This window comes from Nipponia nippon, unplaced genomic scaffold (assembly GCF_047370975.1).
Source record: "Nipponia nippon isolate SJK-2023a ecotype South Korea unplaced genomic scaffold, ASM4737097v1 scaffold_5, whole genome shotgun sequence".
NCBI classification, from domain to species: domain Eukaryota; kingdom Metazoa; phylum Chordata; class Aves; order Pelecaniformes; family Threskiornithidae; genus Nipponia; species Nipponia nippon.
In genome coordinates this window covers 29,327,844-29,341,337 of record NW_028262369.1, presented here as the reverse complement: position 1 = coordinate 29,341,337, position 13,494 = coordinate 29,327,844, and the positions used below count along the sequence as shown (strand labels likewise).

Here is a 13,494-nt window from a genome sequence, read left to right as displayed (position 1 = left end):
CCCAACAGCCTCAGTTCCTGATCCCCCGTGGGACAAATGCTTTTGGAAATGAAACGTAACAGCAATGACAAGTCTTCGTTTTTATTCCTCTTGTGTGTTATCAGGGAAGGAACCAGGCGGAAAGATCCGTGACTGACTGTTTCAGGCTTTCAGGCCCTTTTCCTGAAATGCTTGATTGTGGTGGAAGAAATTACGAAGATGGAAGCAGTGTGCTCTTCTCCCTGAGTAATCAGAGGCCTGTAATTTTCCCTCCTCCTCTGAAAGAGGAGGTTGGAGAATAGGTATCTTGGAGAGCACTGTTTTCTCTCTGCCAGAGGGACTGTGCCGCAAGGACCACACTGTACTTCCCTTGAACTCATTTCAATATCAGCTATTGCTTCTGCCCTTCTCATGAACTGAACTGAAACAGGCAGATCCCAGCTAACACCTGGACATGGGGAACAGAGGGATCTCGAGGTAGAAGGAGAAAAAGGCAAGGTGGTGGAGGTGCTGCACAGGAGCCAGTGCCAGGATAGAGCCAAGCACTCCCGACCCCGCAGAGGTGCTGCCATCGAAGGGTGGCAGAGACTCAAGGGGAGCAGCGGGGAGTGTGGTGGAGTGCTTGTGTATCCCAACTCTCCCTCTGCAACACAGCAGCACCGGTGAAGGAGCCACCCAACTGAACACATTTTGCTACTGATTAAAACCTCCATGCAATACTGAGCTGCAGAGCTGCTCCCACATGTGGCCATGAAAAGGGAGCACTTAATTCGACATGGGAGTCGAGACACACAGCTGGGGAAAGGAAAATCAGGCTGTTCAGAGCAAGCACAGAAACAGAGAGGGGCGAGATGTCTCAGACGTTGCCAGAGTAACACTGGAAACACAACAGGGCTACTGCCCATTTTTACCTCTGAATCCACGTGCCATTTACCAGCACTATAAGCGTGATTTTGCAGGGACACCTCTGACTGCTGCTCCATTATCCTAATGCCATCTTCACATTGCTCCGTGTAAGTTACTTTGTATCCATCTTACGGTCCCTCTACACCAGTGGGAGATGGAAGTGGGCCCTCCTGTAAATGGTAATCTGGCCTAAACTATAAAATGACCAAAGAAAATGGTTTATTTAATATCTTAGCAGTGCTGACTCCTGATGAGGTTATCTAAGGGACAAAGGTCAGAACCAGGCTCACAGCTGAAAAAGAAAAACCCAGAAAGAGTGAATTTCAGCACCAATATATTTTAATTAATGAAAATATTGCATCAGCATTGCTCTGTATGTTGGTATACTTTAAATATTATATCCTTAAAACCTGATTATAACAGCTTCTATCAAATTGTCCCAAAATTAATTTGGGCCTGCATTTACTGGTCTCGCGTTAATGTCTGACAGATGTTTATTTAGAGTATCACGAAAACACTAGGATGAGTCTCTTCTTGTGATTTTAACGTTTCTGATCTTGGTATTGTTTAATTCTGGTCACTTGCCAAATCTGGGAAGGAGCCCTTGTGGATTAGCTGACCTCAGCTCTTTACACAGTCAATGAAAATTACAGAGCTGATTCTCTCTGATATAGCGAAAAGGGATGAGGAGAGGAGAGGAGAAGCAATTTCCAAGTGAAAATCCAGCATTTACAATCTTCTCCTATCACTGATGAATGTTCTCAAATGCACAAGGGAAAAACAGCATGAAAATTTAAGTCTTAACAGTTTTTGTTTTCAGCTTGGTTGGAAATGTACGAACAGTACAATACTTTCCAATTCTAATTAAAACCCCCCAAATACACTGGAAAATCATGAGCTGAACTTTTTGGGGATCCTCTTAGTCCCTCACATCTCAGCCCAGAAGCATGATGACACCCATTCTTCCATGTCTGACAGCTCCCATTAGACATTCCACTCACGGCTTTGTGCATAACATTCACCACCACCCAAACAAAATCGGTTTCAAGATAAATGATAGAAAGAGTGTTTCAACACACCAAAGTGTGGATAAACCATTTTTCATCTCTAAATTGTTGGAAGCTCATGAGTTGTATAAATCATAACTAGGCATCAGTAGTCTGTTGGCATGCTGCATTTTCCCTCTTCAGCTGCAGCTTGCATTTTGAGACAGGGCATAGTCAATAGCTTTGACAAGACCAATTCTAAAAAGAAGACATTAAGAAATATGATTAAATAAGAAATATGAGAAATTAAGAAATATGAGGATTGTGTTCCTTGGTGATATAAACCTGCATATAATTGTTTTTAAAGTTTTTGTGTAGAGGAAAGATAAAGAGAATTGCCGAATGCTGACAGTCATTGCAAGACTCATAATGATTTTGGGGACCTTCCTCCCCTGGCTGGGATACCCCAGGCTCTTCTGAGTTCAAGTGCAACTATTTGCACTTGGGAGCATGGACATTTGCTCTCCAGTGTCTGAGCAGATGCAGAGGACCTCCTGGAACCTACCTTATATCACCCATCTGAAAAAGGACTCAGTCCAGTGGCTCCTAGATGATTTCAGTCAAGATACCTCTTCTTCGGGATTTGCTCAAAGACCCACTGAATTTCTCCCACTTTTGATAAGTCCCTTCAAGACAAGGCAACATCTGCATTTGTAGTGGGCAAAATGCAGGGAAGACACAACTTATCCTCAGGAATACATACAATACAATACAATACACCTCAAGTACTGTGTTTGGTTTTGGGCCTCTCACTACAGGAAGGACATTGAGGTACTAGAGCGTGTCCAAAGAAGGGCAACAAAGCCAGTGAAGGGTCTGGAGCACAAGTCTTATGAGGAGCGGCTGAGGGAGCTGGGGTTGTTCAGCCTGGAGAAGAGGAGGCTGAGGGGAGACTTTATTGCTCTCTACAACTATCTGAAAGGAGGTTGTAGCAAGGTGGGGGTTGGTCTCTTCTCCCTAGTAACAAGCAATAGGATGAGAGGAAATGGCCTCAAGCTGCACCAGGGCAGGTTTAGGTTGGATATTAGGAAAAAAGTCTTCACTGAAAGGGTAGTCAGGCCCTGGAACGGCTGCCTAGGGAAGTGGTTGAGTCTCCATCCCTGGAGGTATTTAAAAGACGGGTAGACATGGTGCTTAGGGACATGGTTTAGTGGTGGACTTGGCAGTCCTAGGTTAACGGTTGGACTTGATGATCTTAACGGTCTTTTCCATCCTTAAATGATTCTATGATTCTATGAATTGGCTTAGCTCCTCTCTCAGACTGTCCTGGGAGAAAAAAGGACCATGGCCTCAGAGGCTGTACCTTTAAAAACACTTGCAGTCTCCAAGTAATAGTCATGCTTCAGTGTGTTCAACATTTCGGCTGAGCTCAGTACAAAGTGCAATGATTTAGAGCTGGGAGATCAGGCGGGATTCAGCAAATTCAGAATTATTTATTTCTTTAGAGCAGAAAGTCTGGCTACAGATTATTTACTGCAAATGGGTCTGTTTGGGGGAGGGGAGGAAGGCAAAAGGGTAGAGAAGGGGCAAATTGATTGATTGAATTTTTTTCAATTAAAACAAGCAGTTTTTAAAAAAGATTTAAGGCTTTATTGAAAAGTGGGAAATAATTCAAAAGTCTGGAGCCCTGCCAGGTGCAGATCATAGAGATGAGGATGGGGGAGAGAAACAAAGAAAGTTTTATTTCTGTGGGAGAAAGGAGGGAAGACAAAAAAAAAAAGGAAGAAAAAATATCATTATCTTTGTTTCTTCTGCTACGTTAATGTATTTCTCTCCCTGAGTTATCTCCAGTATCTGCAAGTATTGATTCAGAATAAGGCACTGTGGTGTAGGCTGCAGGCAGCAGAAAGCTCTGCTGGGAGCGGCGCATTTCCAGGGCTGTCAGAGCACAAAAATGATCTGCGGATTGGTTTTGCGATGGGAACTATGCCTGACCAAACCAGAGACAGGGCACCTGGCCTCTCTGCAAGGACCAGGCTGGGCTGGGGTGGCAGAGCGGGTCCAGCTCAAGGGATAAATCAATTATGAAGGTGTCTCTGGGCGCTTTGCTTGGCATTGATTAGCACTAAAGGATGAGAGGACAATCAGAGTTAAATGAAGTAAAATGAGAAGGAAGGGGTATCAGCTCATGAATGTCAAGGCCTCATTTCTGCCTACATTGCTGACTCAGACTCAAGGGTCAATGCCACACTTAAGCTCAGGCTATCTGCTGTAGCGGGGTTTCCTCCCCAAAGCAGGGACACACATGAGCTGGGCCAAAACTCTCTTCATATCAGCTGGACACACCTCATTTGTAGGTGGACACTCCAGAGTGGTGTTGGTGAATGGGAATAAGAGAATTAGAGCTGTTACTAGTAGGTAGAGAAACTAATGCTATTTTAGTCTTTGTAAGGAAGGAGTAAAATATTACTATAATCTCCACGCACATACCCCAATTAATTGCCTCTTTGCTATTCTAATTCCCATTCCCAGATAAATTTAGCTTTTTCTAAAACCTTTGATTTTTCCTTTGTGTTTTAAATTCAAGCTGGAATGCAGTGATAAGGCACTACACATATATATATATTTAATCTACACACACACAAATATAGTTATATATAGTCCCTGCCACAAATAACACTGCTCTGACTGCTGTCACAAAACCCTTGCTAAAAAAGCTACTCACCCGGACTGGCTTGTTTTCCTACATCATGTTGCCTGGGGAAGGACTGCTGGCAGCAGCAGGTCTGTGTCCAGATAAAGATGCTGGAAAGGTCTGCAGCTCTCCCCTTCTCCACTGCCTGTCTCTTCCCCTCACTTCTCTGATGGGGTAGGAATAAACCATTGCCAAACTTCAGATACACCAGTTCCTCTCATTGAAACAATAGCCAACTTTGCTGAAGTGGCTGGAAGTGCACCTCTGTACAGTCAGTGTAGCAGTGGCATCTCAAAGCAAGTGCTTGCAAGGGGATTCAGCATTAACTGGTGGGCCAGCTTTAGAGTCACTGCTTTCCCTGGTGAAAAGGGCTTTCATAATAACAACGCTTGTGACCATAATTTAACCAGCAACCTCTGGAATTTATAAGAGGCCTAAGCAGCAACTTTGCATCTCTCCATTTTCCAGACTGTCACCTATAGCTATAAAAATCGCTTCCCCTTCAAACTCTCCTTATAGTGGTGAGGCCTGTCTGCTGCACTGTTCCTTACTCTGGCACAGCGCCTATGCAACAAAATGAGAGGCTGGATTGAGTCACAGTCCCCGTGGATAAAGATAACAGGTATAGGAGGCTGTCTGTCTGGGTTTTTTGTTTTGGTGGGATTTTTTTTTGTAAACCCAGTTCTTTTATACGACGTTTTTTCCTATTAAACCTTGATATTTTGAGGCCACGTCCTATTTTGCTATTGGCACAGTCTCACTGTCTGCTTGTGTTGCCTATCTCTATCTCCATATTAGTGACAAGAAATAATTCCAGGAGCCCTGTTTGCCTCTATTCACAAATTCCAGTATCATCCTGGAGAATTCTTACTGATTCATAGCTCAGGTGACACAGCAGCACCAACCTCTGCATGACTTGGAGAGAGCTCCTCCTTCTCAGATCCACTTTTGACACAGGTGTTTGCATTGAATCACTGGGGAATATTCACCCACAGGTGCCAAAGGATGTTCGCTGCAGCTGTCGACCCTGATGCAGAGGGCTGAGATTGACTGACTCTCTTCACTGAGCACCCGTCTCTGGTCACTGCAAAGCTGGATGGCCGAGCTCCCAGCTGCGTCCCAGGCTCTTGCAAGAAGCAGTGTTTGGCTGTGGTGTCACAAAGCTGTGTTAGACTCTGCCACTCCTGAAGTTAGTTTAATTTCAGCTTAATTATCTGGGGACTTTAAGGGCTTTGGAAAGGATGATCAGAAGTCCAGAAAGCCCAAGGAGGAAAAACTGAAAAGATTTGTGGACTTTGGACCACAGAATAGTGAAAAGAGAAAGCATATAAATAAGTAAAGCTGCTGTAGAACAGGATAAACTTTTCTGCAACTGCTGGTGATGGGACAAGAAACAATGGCCTTAATTTACAATAAAAGAGATTGAGATTAGATTTTGGGTGAAGCTTTCCAGCGATAAGACTAGCGAAACACTAGAAAAATATCTCCTGGAGAGGCTGCAGCATCCCTGTCTTAAGACAGAATTAGGACAGCAGCTATCAGGAGCGGGGAAAGTAGAACTGATCCTGTCTGAGGACAGAGGAGTGGGCAAAGGTTTGCCCCTGTAACTCAATTCCTTAGGTTCAGATCTTGTCGCATAGTAGCACTCTCCACTGGGGTTTTTCTCAGTTCTTGGCAAGGCAAATATAACAAGTCTCTGCTCCTTTTGCACTGCCAGGAAGTAGAGTAAGGGGCACAAATTCACCTCTTTGTAGCCCACAAGCCCCAAAAGACCACCATAGCCATCTCACCACTCACCACTATGGCCTGCAATTGAAAATTTAGCCCCTCCTTAAAGGCACTATTTGCTACCGTCTTCAGCTGGACTGAATCCCAAGTCCCCTGCCCACATTCATCTCCTCCTTACTTCTGAATTCAAACGCTGTTCTTCTTTAAAAGCCTCTCTGCCTTTTGCTGCTAATTAAAATATTGGTTGCACTCTGGCTTGCTTTTCCAAGAGGTCTGGACAGCATTGCAGGCAGTTCAGACAAACAAACAACCAAACAAACAGAATCCATTAGGAACTGCCACTGCTGACTGTCGCCCTTTCGCATACATCACATTGAAAAGGTTAATGCTTCCCAAAAGGGGTGGAAGAGACGGGCGGAGGGGAAGGGCAGGAGGGATCCAATCCTGCGAGGACCAGATGTCAAAGATGCTCGATGCCGCACAGAATGGGCTCCCCCGCGAGTGAGGCAATTGCCCATCCCTTGGCAAAGCTTCCCTTTGAGGGATCTATAATTTATTAGGGAAGGTGGAGTGCTGAATAAATTGTGCATAGAGATGAAGCAGTGATGATCGCTAACTCAAATCCCTAGGAGCTTGGCATTTTCAATCTTTAGCTCCCATTTGCGTCCCCCCGGTCCCTGCTAAGTGAGCAAGCCAAAGAGCTGAATATCGACAAAACATAATGAGCTCATTGAGATCTAAGCATTGCAATTAGCAGGGTGGAATGGAGCAGAGGGGCTGGGAGGCAGACTGTAATTATTTATAATGTTGATAATCACTTACATGTAGTTAAAAATATAAATACATCCCAATGCTTGATGGCATTAACTACCCTTCAATTACCTCCATGCCCAATAAGTAAGCGATACCCAAGTACTTACAGGAGAAAGGCTAAAGGCCTCTGTCTCGTGGGTGTACTCACCAGAAACTACAAACTGTTGGTGTGGGTGGGTGGAAAAAGATAATTTAAAGGAGATACCATCATGATAGCTCTCATCACTAGCTAATGTTTCTAATGGAGTTGTGGAGAAGGACAGCTCAGACAAGTGGCTCATGGTCATATAGTGGTAGATCAGCCTCTTCCGTCTTCTTTCATATATTTCATTAATTCCATACTTTAGATATCTCCACAGGTTCTCACCCAGATGACCACAATTTGATTAAGTCAAGGGATACCAGTACAGAGAGCCCCACCGAGGTGAGGAGTCCTTTGCTGTGTGACAGGCTGGTATCTTTATGCCGCAGTCACAAAAGTAACCATGGTGTATTACAGTGCTACTTGAACTATCGTTAGAAGCACTCAAACTACAGCATCATGTGTCTCTGCACAGCTCACCTCATGCTGCTTCTCCTGTGCCTAAGCCAGCTTGTTTAAAAATAGCTTGAGTACCTCTGTGCTATGGATATTTCCCTGCTCCTAAAGATTTTGACCAAAGCAATACTTCCACAGTCATCCAGTCTGGATGATTTCAGAGATGGACAATCAAACCACTGTCCTTTCTTGTAATATCCCATCTCTTTGTGGATATCAAATAAAAATGTCTCTCTCACAAAAACGTAAGAGATGTTATGAAAGAGCTGGTCCAAATACAGTCATGTTTTACCAGCCAGAGGGAAGAGAGAACAAGCAGTGGAAAGCAGCAACTCTGAGCATAGGCAAAGTCTCGGGGAAGATTACGTACTTGAGAACTGATCTGAAGATCAAAAACACACCTTCACCTGAACAGTAAGCAGAAATGACCCTTATCATCTCCACGGTGCAGTCCATTGGCGTAAAAGTAAAGCATAAGTCAAGTTTTAATGGAAAAAACAGATAAGAGTGAAACCACAAGGGAGGGGGAGATTACTGTATATCAAAAAGAAAGACATTTTGGTGTGGGGGAGTAGATAAAACCCCAATCTGCCTGTACCATTGATTTCCTTCCAGGTGAAGGGAGCATTTAACACACTGAGGTTAAACTTGGACCCTTCTCAGTGCAAATGTACAGAAAGGGCAGCAGTGGAGAAATGGTCATCAGAGTTTAGTGAGGGAACTTAATGAAAAACATGGAAAATGTGGAAAGAAAAAAAGAAAGAAAAAAAAGAAAAGTAGGGAGAACAGAAGCAGACTGTATTGCAGTTGAACAAGCTCTGAGAAAATACAGGCAGTGTTCAGTGAAACTGAAAGCGAAAAAAGCAAAAACAGAGTAAATGGAAATTGTTCAAAGATAATTGAATGTATGTCCAAGCGCTTGCATTTGCCAGCTAGCAATAAATACACTGCCTGTGAAAGCAAGCCAGTATGGGCAAAGGGAGGAAGTGCAAAAAGCAATCAAGGGGAAGCAAGAAGCATATGCAAGCAGGGCTGCAGTGCTGTAGGGTATAGGAACAGGAGACGAGGGATGACAGGTTAGAGAATGAAGCTGTGAGGCTGGAAATGAGGCAGAACTATGTATCTTGAACTGCATTCAAATAGGGCCCTTAGGCCTACCTTGAGCATGCTGGAAACCTGAAGGAAAGGCAGCTGGACCACGCTGTAAGGGCCTGGCAGTGGTGGGGAGAGTTGATGTGTTTGGGACTGTGTTCTGGTAGAATAACCATTCAGTTTAGTAAGAAGGTACAGGAAATTGGTCCTTGCTCTGTGTATGACTTTGCAGGGACTGAAGCAGCTGACAGAGAAATATACCTGAGCTAGTCTAGCAGACAAAGAGCAGAGAAAGCACAAAGGACAGGGAATTTCTGGCCTGTCTCAAAAAACCCACAGAGAGCAAGAATAAAGGATTCTTTCACAAGAAATACCAAACCACGTCAGACCAAACCTAACCTACCCCAAAAGCCTGTCTTTGTCACCAGCCAGTGTTCAAAGGAAGAATATAAGGTATACTCCAAATGAAGAGACCCTTCTCCTGGTATGAGGAGCAGCAGTATTCCTATCTCAGCAAGGTGCTGTCCCTGAGCTGAGCAGATCAGTTAACTGCCCCAGTTATCTTGGGCACAGGACTAGACAAACATGGCTTAGCCAAGGGATCAATTCCCCTTCTCCGTTGCCAGGAAAGCCTACCGAGAACCACAGGGAACACCACAGAGGCACAGCTTCAAGTACCGAGCCAGGAATCAACATTTGCTGCAGCACATTCTTTTAAGTGGTGTTCCCAAATGCAAAAATTAATGCAGAACTTATGAGGCATAAAGAGCTGGTCACAACAACAAATAAAACCATACCAGCCAATAGTAAAAACCTTTCAAAGGCTGCCAGGCTCCTCCATTTGTAGATTAAAACCAAGGTGCAAAAGGAGATGTGATGTTTCCAACCCTACCAAGGAAATGCAGCAACAGCAATGAGAAAAGGAACAATTTCCTCACTTGGTCGATAAGAACATGCCTGTCCTTGGTCAAGCTGGTTATTGCATGAGAGGAGACAGCCTAGACACATTGTCTGGTGAGGAGACCAAGGAGGGCATAACATCAGAAATATTTCCACAAAGATTTTCTAGGAGAAAATCCCTTTGCTCCAGCTACATTTGTGCTTGCTGTACATTACATTTCTCACAGTTTGCAAGAAATAAGTGTTCTGCTGCCTCGCTGCTCACAGCCACAAAGTGATGCCTCACTCATGTTCAGCCAATGCAGGCACAAGGAAACAAACCCATGGGAGAGGAGAGCCCACTTGAAGCAGATCGCCTGTCAAAACATAGCTCCCATGAAGAATGGCTTGCAATTGAACAACTACCCAAGAATTGCTTGGCAAAGTAATTTTGAACTGATGTAGCTGAGAAAATGTGGGTCTGTTTGCAGATCATTTGTCAGGCAGAAGAGTATGCCAGACTGATCAGAGAAGGCAAAAGCTGTCAGAGGAGCCACAGAGTGACCTGTTGCTAAAAGGGTACAAGAGCTGAGACCTGGCCTTTATTTAGGCCCTTCTGAGCACCTCAGTCTGCACTTTTTTGCTTTCCAGAAACACTTGAGCTGATTGCAATTTTGTTTTTTTTTTATTTATTTTATTTTTAATATCAAAATAATTATAGGTGCTTTTTGTTTTCCAAATTGGGTCTTTTCAGAAAAGAACATGTGTTAATAACAACTACTATTTAAAATATGGAAAGAAAATTAAAAATAGGTCCTTTCCAGTCTTGTCACATGGAAAAAAACCTCAGTATTTCAATGCTTTCATTGCTACAGTTTTTTCTCTTATGCAACCAGATCAACTCTAATTAGTTCTCACTAAAGCGTCTGCTTTAGCAACACCTGATCTACAAGCCAGAGAAACCAACAGAGAGACTCCTACTTATTTCAGTTGGAAAACTGGATAAGTTGGAGAAGTTTCCTCTTGGATTAACCAGTAAATCCAGTCAAAAATCTAGAGAACAAGGGTGAAAGTAATTCAGGCCCCTCAAAAAGGAGTGAGAGATTCTGGCAAGCAAAATCTGAAGGTGGGAAGGTGTGTAGATCAACACCCTTTCACTTGCCTGTGACTCTCGCAGTAACCTGATGTACATTAGAACAATTTGTGACAGAAGGAGCCAACTCAGCCGAGCCCACAGTGGCTCCACAGCCCTGCTATTCCTGTCCCAAGAGCCTGATTCATTTATTGCACTTTTTCATGCATGCTAAAATCCCCTTTATTCTTCTCTGTGCTGCTGTTGCCTTTGATTGTACAGAAGGGATTTCTAAATGCTTATTTACTACCAACCTCTTAAAATTCTTGTATCTTGGAGGAAAGTCAGACCAGTTCATTTTGAAGCAGGATGTTCATCTTTTCGACGGCTAGCATAGACTGGGGCATCAATAAATTAAGGCTTCCAGGGATTAATTGATTGGAACAAGGTTGGTTAACTTTATGACTAAATGGGAACTAATCTGCTAGCAGACAGACTGGAGCTGGGTTACATTTGTACTCAGTGAGTTTGGGCTGTGAAAATGAAAAATTGATGGTGATAATAATAATACAAACAGGGACGCCAAAAGGAAAAAGGAGGTTTTTCTCCCTAAAGAAAATGTACACAGGCTCTGTTAGATCTGAAATGATATCTCCCTCAGCCTCTTTTCTTTGTGAAAATCACTACTTCTGGAACAGAAATTCTACTGAAGGAAAGATCCTATTATCAGCAGCAGTCACATTTCACAGCAATGTGATTAACTGCTGGTCACATGGTCCCCTCGCTCACCACGGGTAGACAGCTCAATAATTTTAACGAGGAAAGAAGAGCGTCTTTCTCTTCCTTCCTTCCTTCCTTCCTTCCTTCCTTCCTTCCTTCCTTCCTTCCTTCCTTCCTTCCTTCCTTCCTTCCCCTCCCCCTTCCCTTTCTTCTTTCTTTCTTCCCCTCCCCTCTCCCGCTTCAGACCTCCCTTAAAAGGCAGGCAGTTGAAGCTGACCCTTAAGGAAAACCCCACTGGGACCTGGGTATCACTTATCAAGTCTAAATATGCTGTCCTGGTCCAGGTTGATGTGAAGTGCGGCAGCCACATCTCAGAAATCTCCCCCTTTCAGAACAAAACCAGTCACCTTGGCCAGGAAATGTACTACCTCCATCACAGTCACACTTCAATCACCAGCCTCTCCCTTGTCTCAGCTCCTGTCCTTGGTTTGGAGTATTTACAGCCCATCTGTCTGTCTCAAACACACTTCTCACTCAAGAGGGAAATTAATCTCTCCTTCTCTCCCCTCTCTGCTTTCTCTCTCCTTCTCCCTCCCCCTTCCTCCAACACTTGCAATTTGCCATGAACAGCTTCCCTTTTCTCATCTAAAATTCTCGATGACTTTGAAAATTGACTGCACCCACACACCTGGGCACGGCAAGAGATAATTGATTGCATTTTTATTTCGTCTCTTCCCTAAACTGTTTTCCTTGCTAATGGCCAGTTCTCTGCCATTTTTTTTTTAAACTGACACTCCGTGTGAGGGACTGAGGGAAAGGAAGAAATAACCAGCTGCTGAATATTGTCTCTTCTGCCTCTCTAAGGAATTAAAAGCGCAGTGAGTGATGAGGATCTTGCCTGAAGACGGATCGGTTCTCACTGGGTCTGGATGATAGAAAGCTTTGCAGTCAGACTCTCTGGGGCTTTGCAAACGGGCATATCCTGTGGCACTGTTAAAAGCAAAGGTCACACAGGCTGCACAGCCAGTAACTAGAGTCACCTCCACATTTTCCTGTCTCACCATCAAGATGTAAGTTACTCACTGCTTCTGCACCCGCTCTCCAAACTGAGCAGGCTCCCCATTTTACAAGCAGGGAAACTGAGGCACAGTAGAGAAGGGTGATTTCCATGAACTCTCATGAGATCAGAGGCACCACAACTGGCAAAGCACAGGGCTGTGAGTTGAGACACCCTGCTTTTATGCCCGCATCGTCCAGCTTGGTATCAAGTGAGGACAGAGAAGCCAAAATATTCAGATATGAACATTGACCTTGGCTCCTAAATCCAAATGAAGGCCCTTAAAAAGACATCCAGATTTGTCACATGAAATACGGGCTGTAATGTTTGTGACTCGGTTTCCTTATGGGTAATAATAATAGGCCAATTTGACTGTGAATCTGCCTCTTATTGTCAGGAATTGGTGGCAGCCCTCTTATGCCTTTCAGGCTGAAAGGATATTACGAACACATTTGTTCACAGCAAAACCCTTCTTCTCTTCTCATCCTCTTCATATGGAAGAATAAAAGATGCATCAATAGTGGTTAATTTGATGAATGACTCAAAAAAACCAAAGGCAGCCCTTCTGAACAGCCCACAAGCCAGGGCATAAGAGGCTGGGAGCAAAGGACAAATGCAGGAGAGAGGTACAAACCAAAAACCACAAGTCACTTAACATGAGGAAACCTGTGCTAACTAGAACTGCTCTAACTCATATGGAAATCTAACTACAGAGGAGGTAGTGGAAACTGAAATTAGGATGCAGGTACACAGGATGAGTTTCATAGGAGGAGCGAAATGGAATTGGTGAAGCAAAGTCATCAGTTGAACCTAGAAGGCGTCTACTGGTTAGGTGAATACTTCCTCCTTGTGTCTACCTCCTTGAGGTTTTGCTTCTTAATAGGTAAAAGTTGTTCTTGCTGAGTGGTGACTCTTACTGCAGGCATGTGCTGAGGAAAAAGTTCAAGTTTCTGGGGTGTGTTGGGGCAATCCATCTGCAGCTGAAGGCCCAGCAAGATCAGTTCGGAGACAGATGGCAACTCAGGAGAA

The 13,494-nt window shown here is 44.0% G+C and overlaps 1 protein-coding gene across 3 annotated transcripts in view; it reads right to left on the bottom strand.

Annotated features, from left to right (window-relative positions):
- The window catches only part of BEND5 (BEN domain containing 5), a 963,465-nt gene that overhangs the window by 21,545 nt on the left and 928,426 nt on the right, over positions 1-13,494 (bottom strand). The window lies entirely within an intron of this gene.